This window comes from Uranotaenia lowii, chromosome 2 (genome assembly GCF_029784155.1).
Source record: "Uranotaenia lowii strain MFRU-FL chromosome 2, ASM2978415v1, whole genome shotgun sequence".
Lineage (NCBI taxonomy): Eukaryota > Metazoa > Arthropoda > Insecta > Diptera > Culicidae > Uranotaenia > Uranotaenia lowii.
In genome coordinates, this window is record NC_073692.1 from 268215617 (window position 1) to 268230521 (window position 14905).

General features: G+C 38.7%; 1 protein-coding gene across 3 annotated transcripts in view; it reads left to right on the top strand.

Moving 5' to 3' along the window:
- LOC129745291 (E3 ubiquitin-protein ligase ariadne-1) overlaps window positions 1-14905 on the top strand; it is a 66801-nt gene that overhangs the window by 13495 nt on the left and 38401 nt on the right. The gene's annotated exons all lie outside the window — the stretch shown is intronic.

The window sequence follows — 14905 nt, forward strand, 5'->3', positions numbered from 1 at the left end:
AAACCAGCATTATTGTTTGCTGTTTTTGCAGCAATTTTAATTGCTGGAAATTTTGTTGTTGCTACATGTTGCTACATGTTGTTGTTGCTACATGAATTACACACAATAATCATTGAAAAATGTTTTACTTATAGTGACATGAACTTTTTTCAAAATTTTGGCGGGTTAGAGCAAAACAATAACGTATTCAACCAAGAAAACACTAATTTGTTGAAAATTTCCTGAGAAATCAAAGGAAAAATCTACCGTCCACACTGACCCCATAAAGAGGGATAAGTGAAGACATCGGCAGTCCATAACAATTTACGATATAACTTTTCTCGCTTTTCTTCTATCAAGCTCATCTCTTCAGTGTTTGTAAGCAATTCTGCATCACATTGAACGTAATTTTATCAAAATTGATCCCCTGTTGATTTTTTAACGACATGTTAAAGTTGAACTATACGAAAAACCGTCCATGTTGGTGAAGAAGAAAAAGCAGAAAAAATACAAGGGAAAACTGTACAAAACGCACCAGTTAAGCATTAACGCTATTTACAGCGCTAAAAATCATGTAAGAACTGAATTGAAAGTTTACGACGATTCATGGATTTGTTTTACGTCTAACTAGAAAGAAAAATAACAATAAAAACTCAATTTTGATGATATTTTTGTTTTTTTTTTTTTTTTTGTAAATTATTTATTTGAAACGGCTCATACCTTTAGGCTTTAAGGAGCCAAACTCGTTTTGTTTGATTACAATTGTGTACTTAGATCTAGTTCACTTTTTTTTTTTTTGAAGAAAAAGAAAGATAGAAAGGGAAATATGAAAATAAAGAGAATTATAGTCGAAGATCGATAGCTTTTAGGAAAAGGTATATCTCGAACATATAGTCCAAGTCCATCATACCTAATACATCCCTCACTGGAACGTCGGGTGGTTTTCCTCGGGCCCGAAGGGAATCTATAAAGTTCGCTCTGGCGAATAGGTGGTCCTCACACGACCAAACAATATGCTCGATGTCATGGTAACCTAGACCACATCCGCATAAATTGCTGCCAGCAATATTTAAACGATAGAGTACCGCATTCATGGAATAATGATTGGACATGAGACGGGAAAATATACGAATAAAATCCCGAGACAGGTTCAATCTATTAAACCAGGGTTTAAGGCTTACCTTTGGGATAATCGAGTGGAACCACCGACCCAACTCATCCTCGTCCCATCTACGCTGCCAGTTGACAAGAGAGTTTCTTCGAGCCAAGAAGTAAAATTCGTTGAATACGATTTCACGCTGGTAAATGTTGCCTTCCATCGCACCCACTTTTGCAAGGGAATCTGCCCTCTCATTGCCTGCTATTGAGCAATGTGAGGGGACCCAGATAAAGGTGATAGAAAAGCAACGTCTTGATAAAGTGGTCAATATATCTCGTATCATTTCGAGGAAGTACGGGGTGAATTTTCCTGGTTTTATAGAGCGGATTGCTTCAACAGAGCTGAGACTATCAGTTATAATATAGTAGTGTTCAATAGGTCGTGTGGCGATACTATTCAAAGCCCAGTGAATAGCTGCTAACTCTGCAACATATACAGAGCATGGTGACTGGAGACTGTGAGATGCGCTGGATATTTCGTTGAACACTCCAAATCCTGTTGTTTCCTCTATAAGTGATCCATCGGTAAAGTACATTTTATCAGCATCGACGTGTCTATATTTAGCTTCGAAAATTCTTGGAATCAGAAGAGGACGATGCGGATCCGGGATTCCACGAATTTCCTGCTGCATAGACAAATCAAACTGGACAGAAGAATGATCGTAGTCTGGGCTACAAACACGAGTTGGAGAATACGAAGAAGGGTTTACCTGCATTGACATGAGGATATGGTATATAGACATAAATCTGGTTTGAACATTTTGCTCAAGTAACCTTTCGAAATTTACAATCACCAATGGGTTCATGACCTCACACCTGATGAGGAACCGAAGTGATAGTAAATTGAATCGATCTTTCAAAGGGAGTATTCCTGCCAAAACTTCAAGACTCATGTTGTGTGTTGAGGGCATACAGCCCAAAGCGATACGGAGACAACGGTATTGGATACGCTCTAGTTTGATGAGGTGAGTTTTGGCAGCTGACTGGAAACAGAAGCTACCATATTCCATAACGGATAGAATAGTTGTTCGATACAATTTGATAAGATCTTCTGGATGGGCTCCCCACCAGGTGCCAGTAATTGATCGGAGAAAATTGATTCTTTGTTGGCATTTTCCTTTCAGATACTCAATGTGGGCTCTCCAGGTACACTTGGAATCAAACCAAACCCCAAGATACTTGAAACTCCTCGATTGAGTGATCGTTCTGCCTAGGAGTTGAAGCTTAGGTTGAGCAGGTCTACGTTTCTTAGAGAAAACAACCATTTCCGTTTTCTGAGGGGAAAACTCAATCCCAAGCCCCAAAGCCCAGGAAGACAATCTGTCTAAAGTATCTTGTAAAGGCCTGTGCAGATGAGACTCAGTAGATCCTGTGACAGACACTACTCCGTCATCTGCAAGTTGTCTTAGAGTGCAGCCTTCAGAGAGACAGCTGTCGATGTCACTCACATAAAAGTTGTACAAAAGTGGACTCAAACATGAACCCTGTGGGAGGCCCATGTAAGATGTTCTTCTAACTGCAAAATCTCCGTGAGCAAAGTTCAAATGTTTCTCACAAAGTAAGCTGTATAAGATGTTGTTCAATAGAGGAGGCAGACCCCGGGAGTGCAACTTGTCTGACAAAACCTCTATTGAGACTGCATCAAAAGCTCCCTTTATGTCTAGAAACACTGAAGCCATTTGCTCACGTTTTGCGTACGCCATTTGTATCTCTGAAGACAGCAAAGCAAGGCAATCGTTTGTCCCTTTGCCCCTTCGAAACCCAAATTGAGTATCTGAAAGGAGACCATTTGTTTCTACCCATTTGTCCAAACGAAACAATATCATTTTCTCCATCAATTTGCGTATACAAGACAACATCGCTATTGGACGGTAAGAGTTGGGATCAGACGCTGGTTTTCCGGGCTTTTGGATAGCAATGACTCTCACTTGTCTCCAATCTTGGGGAACAATGTTATGCTCCAAGAATTGGTTAAATAAATTTAACAAGCGAAATTTTGCAGCATCCGGAAGGTTTTTCAACAAGTTAAATTTGATTTCATCAATTCCCGGAGCTGAATTGTTGCAAGAGAGGAGGGCAAGTGAGAATTCGACCATCGAAAAGCTTGAGTCTAGACCACTATCAGACCTATCAGGAGGCACGTTCCGGATTATTTTTTGCACAGGTGTAGAATCTGGACAGACTTTCCGTGCGAATTTAAATATCCACCTATGTGAATATTCCTCACTTTCATTTGTAGATGATCGATTACGCATGCTTCGTGCCACTTTCCACAAAGTACTTAAGGATGTTTCACGCGATAACCCACTAACAAAATTCCTCCAATACGCCTTTTTCTTCCCCTTGGTTAACTTTTTAAACTGATTTTCAAGGGAAACGTAAGCTTCAAAATGGACAAGAGTTCCATGTTTTCGAAATTCTTTAAATGCTGTTGATTTGTCCTTATAAAGCTTAGAACACTGAGGGTCCCACCATGGATTAGGAGGCCTTCGATGAATAGATGATTCTGGGATGGGTTTTGTTTGAGCGTCAACTGCACTATCGTGTATCAGACAAGAAAGAAAGTGGTACTCCTCCAAAGGAGGTAAAACGTGCATAGAGTCGATGGCGGTTTTAATTGTGTCCGAGTACTTTTTCCAGTCGATGTGTCTTGTAAGGTCATATGTCATATTTATTGTGTTCGAAGAGCTGACCCCATTGGTGATAGTAATTTCGATAGGTAAGTGATCACTACCATTCGGATCATGGACTACCTTCCACTGGCAATCAAATGATAGTGAATTTGAGCAGAGTGAGAGGTCAATTGCACTTTGTCTTGCAGGAGGTTTAGGTACCCGTGTTTTTTCACCCGTGTTCAATACTGTTAAATTGAAACTGTCGCAAATGTCATAGATAAGAGTAGAACGACTATCGTCAATTTGTTCTCCCCAGACAGTTCCATGTGAATTGAAGTCACCCAGGATCAACCTTGGCTCAGGGAGCACTGAGCACAGGTCCTCTAGGTGATTTCGATCCACTGCAACTCTCTGAGGCCAGTACAAACTGACAACACATAAGTCCTTACCTCTTATTGTTGTATGACATGCAACAGCTTCAATTCCGCCTGATAATGGAAGGTGAATTCTATAAAAAGAGTGGCACTTATTGATCCCCAAAAGCACCCCTCCATAAGAATCGTCACGATCCAGACGGATAATATTAAAATTGTGGAATGAGATGTTAGATTGAGAAGATAGCCAAGTTTCGGACAATGCAAAGATATCACAGTTTGTTTTATGAAGTAAATAATTCAATGAATCCAATTTTGGAATAAGACTACGACAATTCCACTGTAGTACAGTGATATCTCCGACCTCTCGGCGTAAATTAGCCATCGAGAGATACAAACACTGAAAGGAGGGGCCAAGTTTGCATCAATTGCTTTAAAAATGTCTTTAATACAGGAAGCATTGCAAATACAATGTCTTTCACGGGTTCTGATACATTAAAACACGAAAAAAATCCGTTCAAAATGTCAGTCAACTTAAAGAGCCCAGACTGAGTCGTTGATTCTGGCATCACGTTTGGGGTTTGGGTTTGCGAAGCTCCCGCAGCTGTTGGTTTATTCTGCAGTGGTGCATTTCCGCGGAAACCTGGAGGAACTTGTTTTTCCTTTTCAGCAGCAGTCGACTTTTTCTCGTTTCTATTTGAAGAGACAACCGTAGCTATTTTAGCTGGTATTTTCGGAGAAGGCGCCTTTGTTCGCTTCCGAGAGCCTCCTGCAACGAAGACTGGCTGAACTTCATCAGCCGTATCTGTGTCTTCATTGTCAACTGACAGCACAGAAAAAATGTTACAGGTCTGAGGTTGGACCGGTGGAGAGGCGCTCTTTAATATGGCGGCATAAGAACGCTTGGAGCGTTCTTTTAAAGAGCGCCTCTGTTTATCCCAGCTTGCCTGAAATGCCTCGCAGGAGGAGATATCATGGGGTGAGCCCCCGCAATAGACGCATTTTTGCTCAACTGCTGAGCATGCTCCTTCCCCATGATTCTCCCCACAATGCAAGCATCGCTTCTTGTTGCAGCAATGCGAAGCAGTATGCCCCAACTTGATGCAATTCTTGCATTGCATTGGGCGAGGCACATAAAGGCGTACTGGAAGCCTTAAAATTCCGTCAATCAAGACGTAATGAGGGAGGGCTGTTCCTGCAAATGTAACCCGAATCGAGGCTGAAGGCGAATACTTGGTAACGCCATCAACGACGGAGGCAGTCATGAGTTGGCGACAATCTAAGATTCCGACCGAAGTCGAATCAAGGCTCTTGAACTTACCTACGCCGTGAGACTTAACGTATTCAGCCTCCAAACTCGATTCGGTGATCACACCCTCGATCTCTACGTCTCGAGATGGAATATAGAGCTGATACTCTAAATTAAAAAAATTACTGGCAAGAATTCCGTTTGCGGCCTTCCGGTCGGCCACAACAACGCGCAATTTGTTCGGACGTACTTTGGAAACACTGGTAACGGAGGGCCACCTAGCCAGATCTTTCGTGATCTGCACTAAATTTAATGGTTTTCCGTTAGTTTTGGGCCGGATGAAAACCACCCCCGGCCCAGAAGAGGATGAATTATCAGGATAAACTCGGAGTCGGGTTGTTTTTCCCGCAGCTGCAGATGGAGTAGCAATATCAACTGGCGGAGAAGGATGAGCATTCGAAGAACCAGCTACAGCTGAATCCTCCAGATGCTCCTCATCCTCATAGATGATTTGCTCACCATCCACCTCTGGCGGGTCCGACCCCCCGCCTTCGCTCATATTTCATGAAAATAAAAGCGAAGCTCAATTTGATCGAAATATATAATAGAGAAAAAATAGAATTAGAAATAGAGAAAAGTAAGAAAAGTATAACAAACTTGATTTTTGTTTTGATTGGCTCCTTCAGTGGTGATCCCAACCACGTGGTCCTTCTTCGAAGATGGCTGCCACGTCAAGTCTCGGCTCGAGCAAGAACGACCAGATTGATGATGATGATGAGTCAAACAATGGCGGCGGCCCTCGTGGTGACCAGTTGAGGGCAGTCAGCTATCCAGAAAAAAACCTCTGCCTTTGGCAGAAAAACGTATAGCGCGGTACAAAACACGTATTAAACGCCCGAACGGAACGAAACACCCGGATATATTGGACGAAATCTCGAAACGCGACTGTTCACTATGAGCGATACGAGACGAATGGATATTTTTGTTAAAAACTCAACCAGCTAGAGAACGCCCAAACTAGTGGACAGAACGCACCATACCGTAAGGATGGTCAGTAATAGAATAAAGTCTGCTTCATTTAATATTGGAACAAATTCTTTTGCTCATTGTGGCGCTCCTTGTGGACGGATTTGGAAACTTTTTTCACCCACGTGTCGGGAAATTCATTACCTTTCACCATGTATTTATGTCATAACACCAAACGATAGCATTTTGTAAACAACCGCCATGGAAGCCGAACGGAGAGATCAAATTGTGCACAGTTTTCTTACGAGTACGAGTACGAGAATTTCTTCGAAACAGCAATGAATAATTTTTTTTAATTTTTTTTTGTTTATTCTTTCAAAATGCTACATTTGTATGAAAAACAAATTATGAATTCCTTAATAAATGACTGAACTACACGCAATTGTTTGTGTTCCAATATTAAATGAAGCAGACTTTACATCCGTCGAACTTGGTCAGCACTTGGTCGTATAGCTTTCGAGCACGGATTCTGGCCACATTGTTCTGCTTCAGCGTCCGATTTGGCTGTTTGCTGGCTCGGAATGACCTTATTCCTTCCCGGAGACGAATTCGTCGCACCGTGCTGTGAGCGGCCTGGAACTTATTGGCCAAATCGCGGTCTGAAAGATTGGGATTCCTCTTGACGGCCTTGATGACTTTCCCACGCAGTTTCCGGTTGACAGTTCCACTCCGACGCTTCGAATGCGGCTTCCGAGCCGTCGTCAATGTTTCCTTGTACTGCTTGATAACACGCCATACGGTATTTCTGGGCATTTTAAGCTGTTTAGCTAGCTTCGATGCCGACAACAATGGATTTTCAAGAAAACTGTGCACAATTTGATCTCTCCGTTCGGCTTCCATGGCGGTTGTTTACAAAATGCTATCGTTTGGTGTTATGACATAAATACATGGTGAAAGGTAATGAATTTCCCGACACGTGGGTGAAAAAAGTTTCCAAATCCGTCCACTAGGAGCGCCACAATGAGCAAAAGAATTTGTTCCAATATTAAATGAAGCAGACTTTAATGATTATGTGGAATATCATGAATGTTAAATCAAATGTTTAGTAACATGTTCATCGCATTTTTGTTAACTAAGCATACTCTTGAAAAAACTCATTTGTTGTTGCTAAACGTATCGAAAATATCGCTTCTTGAAATACACTTTTTGATATCCTTATAGGTAAAACGCCTTCAAGTAGGCAACGAAATTAAATTTCAAGGCCGATGTTTCGGCAAATATGGCGGCAGATGATTTTTTCGAATCAAATATTGATGACCCTTTTAAGCTTGAAAAAGGACGAAATTTGATATAATTATGCATTGTTATCGTAATTTGGGAATCAGCAAATAAAATGAATGATATTTCGCTTTGATAATCGGTTTTTCTCAAAAGTTAACAGCATTCTAAATTTGAGCGTAAAATACGCGGTCTGGCGTGCATTCTGTCCCAATGTTGATGTGATTGTTTTAGTTCAAATTTGTGAAAATGAAATGAAATAAAGAAAAATGTTTATAATCATCCGAAGGGGCATACGATTGAAAAATAGAAAAGCTGAAATTTCATCAGTCTACGCAGTCTGGTTTGCCTTAAAACCTTAAATGTTAATAATGAAAAATTACAAGTTTCACGCAGATTCGATTTATCCCTTTGTTTCTAAGAATTTAAGTCGTTTTTATGAAAATTTCACCTAAGATATGAAAGAGAAGCTTGTTTGCCACAACAAAAATGAAGAAAAACACCATTCGTAGTCATAAGTTGGCGTTTTTTTTTTTTAAATAATGGCATGATCCATCTTACCCCGCTGGTGCGTTTTGTACAGTTTTTCCCTATATGGCTTCATGATGAGATTCTTATTATAAAGTTTATCTTATCATTTATGTTATTTTCAATTAGTTAATATAAAAAACCTTGTATTTGAATGAAAGATTGCCAAGGAAGATGATATTTCAATGCACTTTTTTCAGGAGTGTTCAAAGTAAGAATATAACATAAACTCTGTATCATAAACCTTCAATTTATGTATCTCTTTATAGAAGCAAGAGCAGCAGCGTGCCAATAATTTCCTACCCAAAGTCCTAAGTAAGAAATCGGGTCAGCATCCTCATCCGCTTCCAGCAACACCATCATCAGCATGGTAAAAGTGATCCCAGTTTTAGTAACTTTTGCTAAATACGTTCGCTTGAAGGTTCCTCCTAGTCTGCTGTAAAATGCTCTATCTCTATCTCTTTCGCTCTTCTTCTATTTTCGTTGCTCTTTCTCTTGTTCACCATCTGTCGACCTTCCTATGATAGCAACAGCAGCAGCAGCAGCAGCATGGTGATGGGGAAGGAAAACGACGAAAAAAAATTCAAACGAAACCGTTCAGTTCAAGAGCGACGAACTGTGCATTCGCCGGATGGACCGGGCAGAATAGTCTCGTATCGACAGGGCAGGTGCCGGTTTAAAGCGAAACACCATTCAAAAACCACACCACCCCGTCTGCGGTACCGCCCCCGTTTTCCCCGCCGTGTCCCCTCCTATCTTTCATACCAACCAACCAACCAACCTTTCACGATTTCTGCGGGAAGGCCACCACATACCTTTACCTTTTGCATCATTGAATCATGAGTCAAGCATCAGAGGGTCATCAATTATGAATGCTACGAAGGTTTGAAGTGTTTTCATAATAACTAAATATAAGCGTCCTGTATAACATGCGTCCCAAGAAACATTTTTAATTCTCTATCGTATTATAAGAAAAGCCTAAATTATTTAATCGGATTGATTCAGCTATTTTAGCTGTTAAACCTGTTTCATATCTTTTTTCTTTAGGATAGATATAGAACCATTACTCTCAAAAAAAAAACCCAAAATGACCAAAGTCATTATTTATTTTTCATATTGGTTCAAATCGTTTAAATTCATGCACACCATTTGAAAGGTTAGTTGTTTGCTTTGTTTTGCATTTGAAAAACATCAAATTTGAATCATGAATAACGAAATACATTCAATTCAATAAGTTAATTTTAAATAAGAAAAGTGTACTTTTTGATGAATGCTTACCATTTTTCTAACTAAAAAAATACTCAAAAAATTTATCGGTCTGTCTCCAAAAATAGCTTTCAGGGTGTCGATGCGTTAGGAGCTATTTTTTTTTAATAGTTTTGGATTTATAGAAGGATGGGAAAATGGGTATTTTTATAGATGTGACGCAACAAAATGTTGAGAGGTTTTTACGTTTATGACGCACTTTGTTGATGTATTGTGTTGATGATTACACAGTAGATTTTTATCTCGATTCCTAGCAAAAAAAAAAGCAATCCAAAATAGTGCTGGAAACCAGCAAACATTCTCCGTAGTGCTGATTTTTCTAGCACTTGATCTTCATCACTGAAAAACCATCAATAGATCTGTCAAACTCGAATTTGTTTTTGTTTTTGCTAATTTTTTTTTGGGTTGCGCGCGAAATGTATTTGCCTCCATATTCCAGCAAAGAAGCATTAAAACCAAAGGTATATTTTTCGAAGAGATAAAGTATTTCGTTGAAAATTCTAATTCTAATATATATTCTAATAATTTTTTAAATGAAGAGTTAATCATCGTATTATTTTATGAAATTATTTTATAGGCTAAATCGGTGAAATTTTATATTCTTTGAGGAAGAATATTTAAGAATTGATAGATTAAAGACGTATAGATGATTGGAATAAGGAGAAAGATGTTGAAAATCTGAAAATTGAAAAAGTTTGTTCGCACTGCAAGGCCTACTATTGTGTGGTGGTAGTTTGTTTTTTTTTTTAAAGAAAATGTTGATTTCCAGCAATTGAGATAGCTGGTTTCCAGTAATTGAGATTGTTTTTTGCGTGATAATATTTAGAGATTTGACTAAATTTTTAATTATGAAATTTTTTGTTATTATTTGTTAATTGTACTGAAAGTGTATAAAAACTAAATAAGGTACAATCTATTGAACAACCATTGCTCATGCGCAATTTCAAATGCCATTGTTTAAATATTAACTACTAGCTGACCCGGTGTGCTTTGCTACACCTTTCAAAAACAAATGTTATTTTCAGAGAAATTTTAAATTTCTATTGTTTTGTTGGCATTATTTTAAATCAAATAACACCATAATTCATAAGCAACCGCTTTAAAATGAGAACTACAGCTGGAGTTTCGAATTGCAATACAAAGATGACTTACACAAATTTTCTGAATCTTGATCTGTGAATTTGTGTTAAAAATATGATAATTTTAATCTGTTTCTTTAAGCTTCGCCCTGAAAAAGGAGGGTCTCAAATTAATCTTACGCAAACAATCTAACTTATGAAATCTGGTTGTTTTTGCTTGATATGTTCTAAAAACTGATAAGAGAGCCCCCCTGTCCTCCCTTTCACCCCCTGCTGAATGCTGAATGCTTAATAATCATACCCATTTTTTTCGTTTCCCAAAATCCTCTTATATCATATATAGTTCCATTGGTTGATAAGTTTTTGAACTTTACAACAAAATTTATATGGAGCCCCCTCCTTTCTTCCCCTCTCAACACTGTGAAGCGTAAGAGTCTATAACAATCGTAGGAACATATCTCGTAACCAAGTACCTTTCCATGCCATATTTGTTTCCATTGGTTGGCTTCGTCAGCATAAATTTAGAACTTGTGCTAACAAAATTGTTTTGGGCTCACCTCCCTCCTCCTATGTACCTACTCCCTGAAAGGAGGATGGTGTGTCAGATAATCATACACAGCAAAAAATTTCTAAAAGTACACGGAATCTAAAACACGAGTGATCTATTTTTTCTTGAGTGTAATTACAAAAAGATGTAATTTTAAACTTCTTTCGATGTAATATTAGTCTATTTTCCAGAATTGAATAGAAATAAACTGTTTTGATTTAATTTTACACTGCATCATGCAAAAATCAACCGGTCAACGAAATTTATATCACAAACAGTGTAAAATTATATCTGTTTGATTTAAAATTGAATGCAAATATTTAAATTGTGCCTTTTTATATTTCAAATTAGTTTGCGCGTCGGGCACAAAATAAACAAGTCGGAAAATTATTCGGAAACGAGTCATTCAAAGGCGTAGCTACAGGAGCACTTTAAGAGTCTTTAAAGTAGTAAGTTTATGAGACGCGAAATAAAGAATATGGTTGAAACTGATAAGTTTTCTTTCCATTACAGCAAGGTCAGATTTTTCGCAGCGGCTGATATCCGGCCAGTGATTATCCGGAGAAACTTTTGTCAGAACAATTCGAGTGTGCAGGATGCTGACCGAAAAATTATGATTTCCGGAACCATTCGAGGATGCTGATCATGCTGATTCGAAAAATATCCCCGTGCTGGGAATCATCGGATGCACCAACAATATCAGCCTGACGCTTTCCGAATGGTTTTTATGTTCAGTTTTGTAAATAAATGTGAATTGAAAATGATACATGTGGCGTATTTATTCAAGACAAAAGCAAAAACCTTAATATTTAGAAAAAATATCAATATTTACGATAATAAATTTTAAAATTTACATCCCTGTGTATTTTTACACGACGGCTTTTGTGATCCAATCTCGTGCATTGATTTCGATCTAAATTTACACGCCTCAAAAATTACATCCTCGAAAAAAATACACCGTGATAGAATTTTACATCAAAATCGATGTTCCGTTTTCGTGCATCGTTTTCGATCTAAATTTACACGAATTTTTCTTGCTGTGTAGAATCATACCAAAATGATTTTTTATGTTAAGTTTTATCCATTTCTCGGATTTTGTAAAAAAAAAGATAAATGTATTCCTCTTCCCTTCCTATATTCCTAATTCTATCCTCCTACTGCAAGAAAGCAATCGTTTCACATAGGAAAATTTCTAGTATTAAAATACCAACCCATGCCAAATTTGGTTTTATTTGCGTTGTAATTTATTGGGTTATGCATAAACTTGAAAGGAAGTACCATCCCTTCATCCGTTCTCCCCATTGAATGGAGGGGTGAAAACTTAATACTCCTAAAAATATTTTTCGTATTCAAATACTTTATGATGCCCAATTTGGTATCATTTGCACGATTTATTCTCAAGTTATGCAAAAAATTTATATGGAAGCCCCTCTTTCCCCCTTTATATCTTTCCGCTGAGAAAAGGTGGGGCTTCAATTGATTATAAAAACATTTCTCGTCTCCAAATACCCTCGCATGCCAAATATGGTTCATTTTTTTCGATCAGCTCTCCAATTATACTGAAAATTGAAAGGAAGACCTCTCCCCTCCTTTTCATTCACTTCTTTGAAGGAGTGAGGGATACCAAATATTCATAGAAGCAGTTCTCGTACCCAAATATCGTTCCACGCCAAATTTGGTTCCATTTGCGGTTGTAGTTCTCGAGTTATGCAGTAAAAATTGTATGAAACTCCCCTTCCTCTTTCCTTACTCCCCGCTGGAAGAAGGAAGGGGTCTCAAACAATCATTAGAACATGTCACGTTCCCAAATACCCGCCCATGGCAAATTTGGTTCCATTAGGTTAATTAGTTTTTGAGTTATGTAAAAAATTATAAAAGAAACCCCTCCTCCCTTAATATCTCCCTACTGGAAAGAGGGAGGGGTTTCAAATAATCATAGAAATATATTTCGTATCCAAATACCCTTCCATGCTAAATTTGGTTCCATTTGCTTTGTTAGTTTTTGGGTTATGTAAAAAATTATGAAAGAGCCCCCCCCCCTTTCTACTGGAAAGAGGGAGGGGTCTCAAATAACCATTGAATTATTTTTCGTATCAAAATACCTTCCCATGCCAAATTTGGTTCCAATATCTTGATTAGTTTTCGAGTTGTATGATAAATTGTGAGGTAGCCCCCCTCCCTCCTTCCTATCACCCCATTTAGAGGAGGGAGGGGTACCTTATATTCATAGAAATAATCCTTGTTCCCAAATACGACCCCATGCCAAATTTGATATCATTTACTTTATGCGTTCTCGATTTATGCGAAAAAATTACTTTTGCTTGGGAGGCCCCTCCCCCCCTTCATGAAAAAGGGAGGGGTCTCAAACCATAATAGGAACCTTCCCCTGCCTCCAATACCCCCACCTACCAAGTTTCACGTCAATCGGCTCAGTAGTTTCCGAGTCTATAGGGAACAGACAGACAGACAGACAGACAGACAGACAGACAGACAGACAGAAATTCATTTTTATATATATAGATTACAGTGGCAACGAACTGGATTGGTCGAGAGGCTCGCGAGTTTCATTGCAACCTCAAGAGCAGCGGTTCAATTCTCTAAGCCTAAGTAGCTTTTGTAATCAAAACTATATAATAAAAATTAAAATCAATGAGGAAGACCATGATGGATCGCCAATCTAGCTATCTATCTTCTGCTTGTCTGAGCCATCTGTCAACCAGATTTTTTTTCGGCGCGTGTGAGTTTTTTTGAAATTTTCTTAGAGGCTGAATAGCATTCTTTTCAGACACTTTAACGAACTTCAAAGTAGCTTTATAAACTTAAATTTTGGACTGATTAGCATTCCCTTCAGGCAGAAACGAGAGCTGGTTAAGCTTCTAAAATAATAAAAATAAATAATAACCCTTTCTGGTTGCTTGGGTTGAAGCGGGAACTGAAATGAAGGGAGAAAAATCGTCAATGATCACACAAATTGTGCAGCCAATGATTAAATTTGTGGTAATTTGTGGCAATTTGTTAGAGAAAATTAGAAGATTTGAGTTCAAATGAGAGAAACCAGTGCTTAGAGAGAGTTAAAATGTGGATTGTTGAAAATTGTGAATCAGTTGTGGAATTTTGATCATTACCACTACAAATGCAAATAATTCTCTCTTCTAAGGTAAACACATTCACTCAATCTAAGGTCAACACATTCGGTTTGTAATTTTCTGTGCAGCTACTTACCAAAGTTTTTTTGTGCTGTTTTCTTACAAATTCTTCGTCTCAACCTTTCATCACGCTTTCATCAACGACCCTTGCGTTCGAGAAAATTGAAGATTCCTGCAAAACAAGTCACGTCATTAAAATATTGCGAATCTAATTTTTGCTAGTTTGGAAGATACCGTGAAAACTTGCAATTTCAAAATGGCTACATCTATCTGCCATTCGTGTGCGAACGGGTTGAAAAAGGAAGACACAATTACCTGTAAAGGTTTTTGTCGTGCTGAGATCCATCTGTCATGTGTCAAGGTAACTGCAGAAATCCTGAACCTCGTGAACAATTCATTGCAGCTATACTGGATGTGTAATGCCTGCTCGAAATCCATGGCCAACGCTACCTTTCGGCATGCAATTATCTTCACAAACACCGTGCTTAACCAGGTCCAGGAAGAGCATGCCAAAGTGCTTCTAGAACTTCGAAGCGAGATACAAGCCAATGCAGCAAACATAAGTCGTCTGCTCCAGATAACTCCAGTAAGTTCAGCCCGCTCGAACACCACTATCACCAGAAAGAGATGCCGACTACAAGTGAACGAAACCCTAGTATCTCCGAAAACTCCCGTACCGAGGCAACAAGGCACCAAGGACCTTGACCCAGAAACAACCGT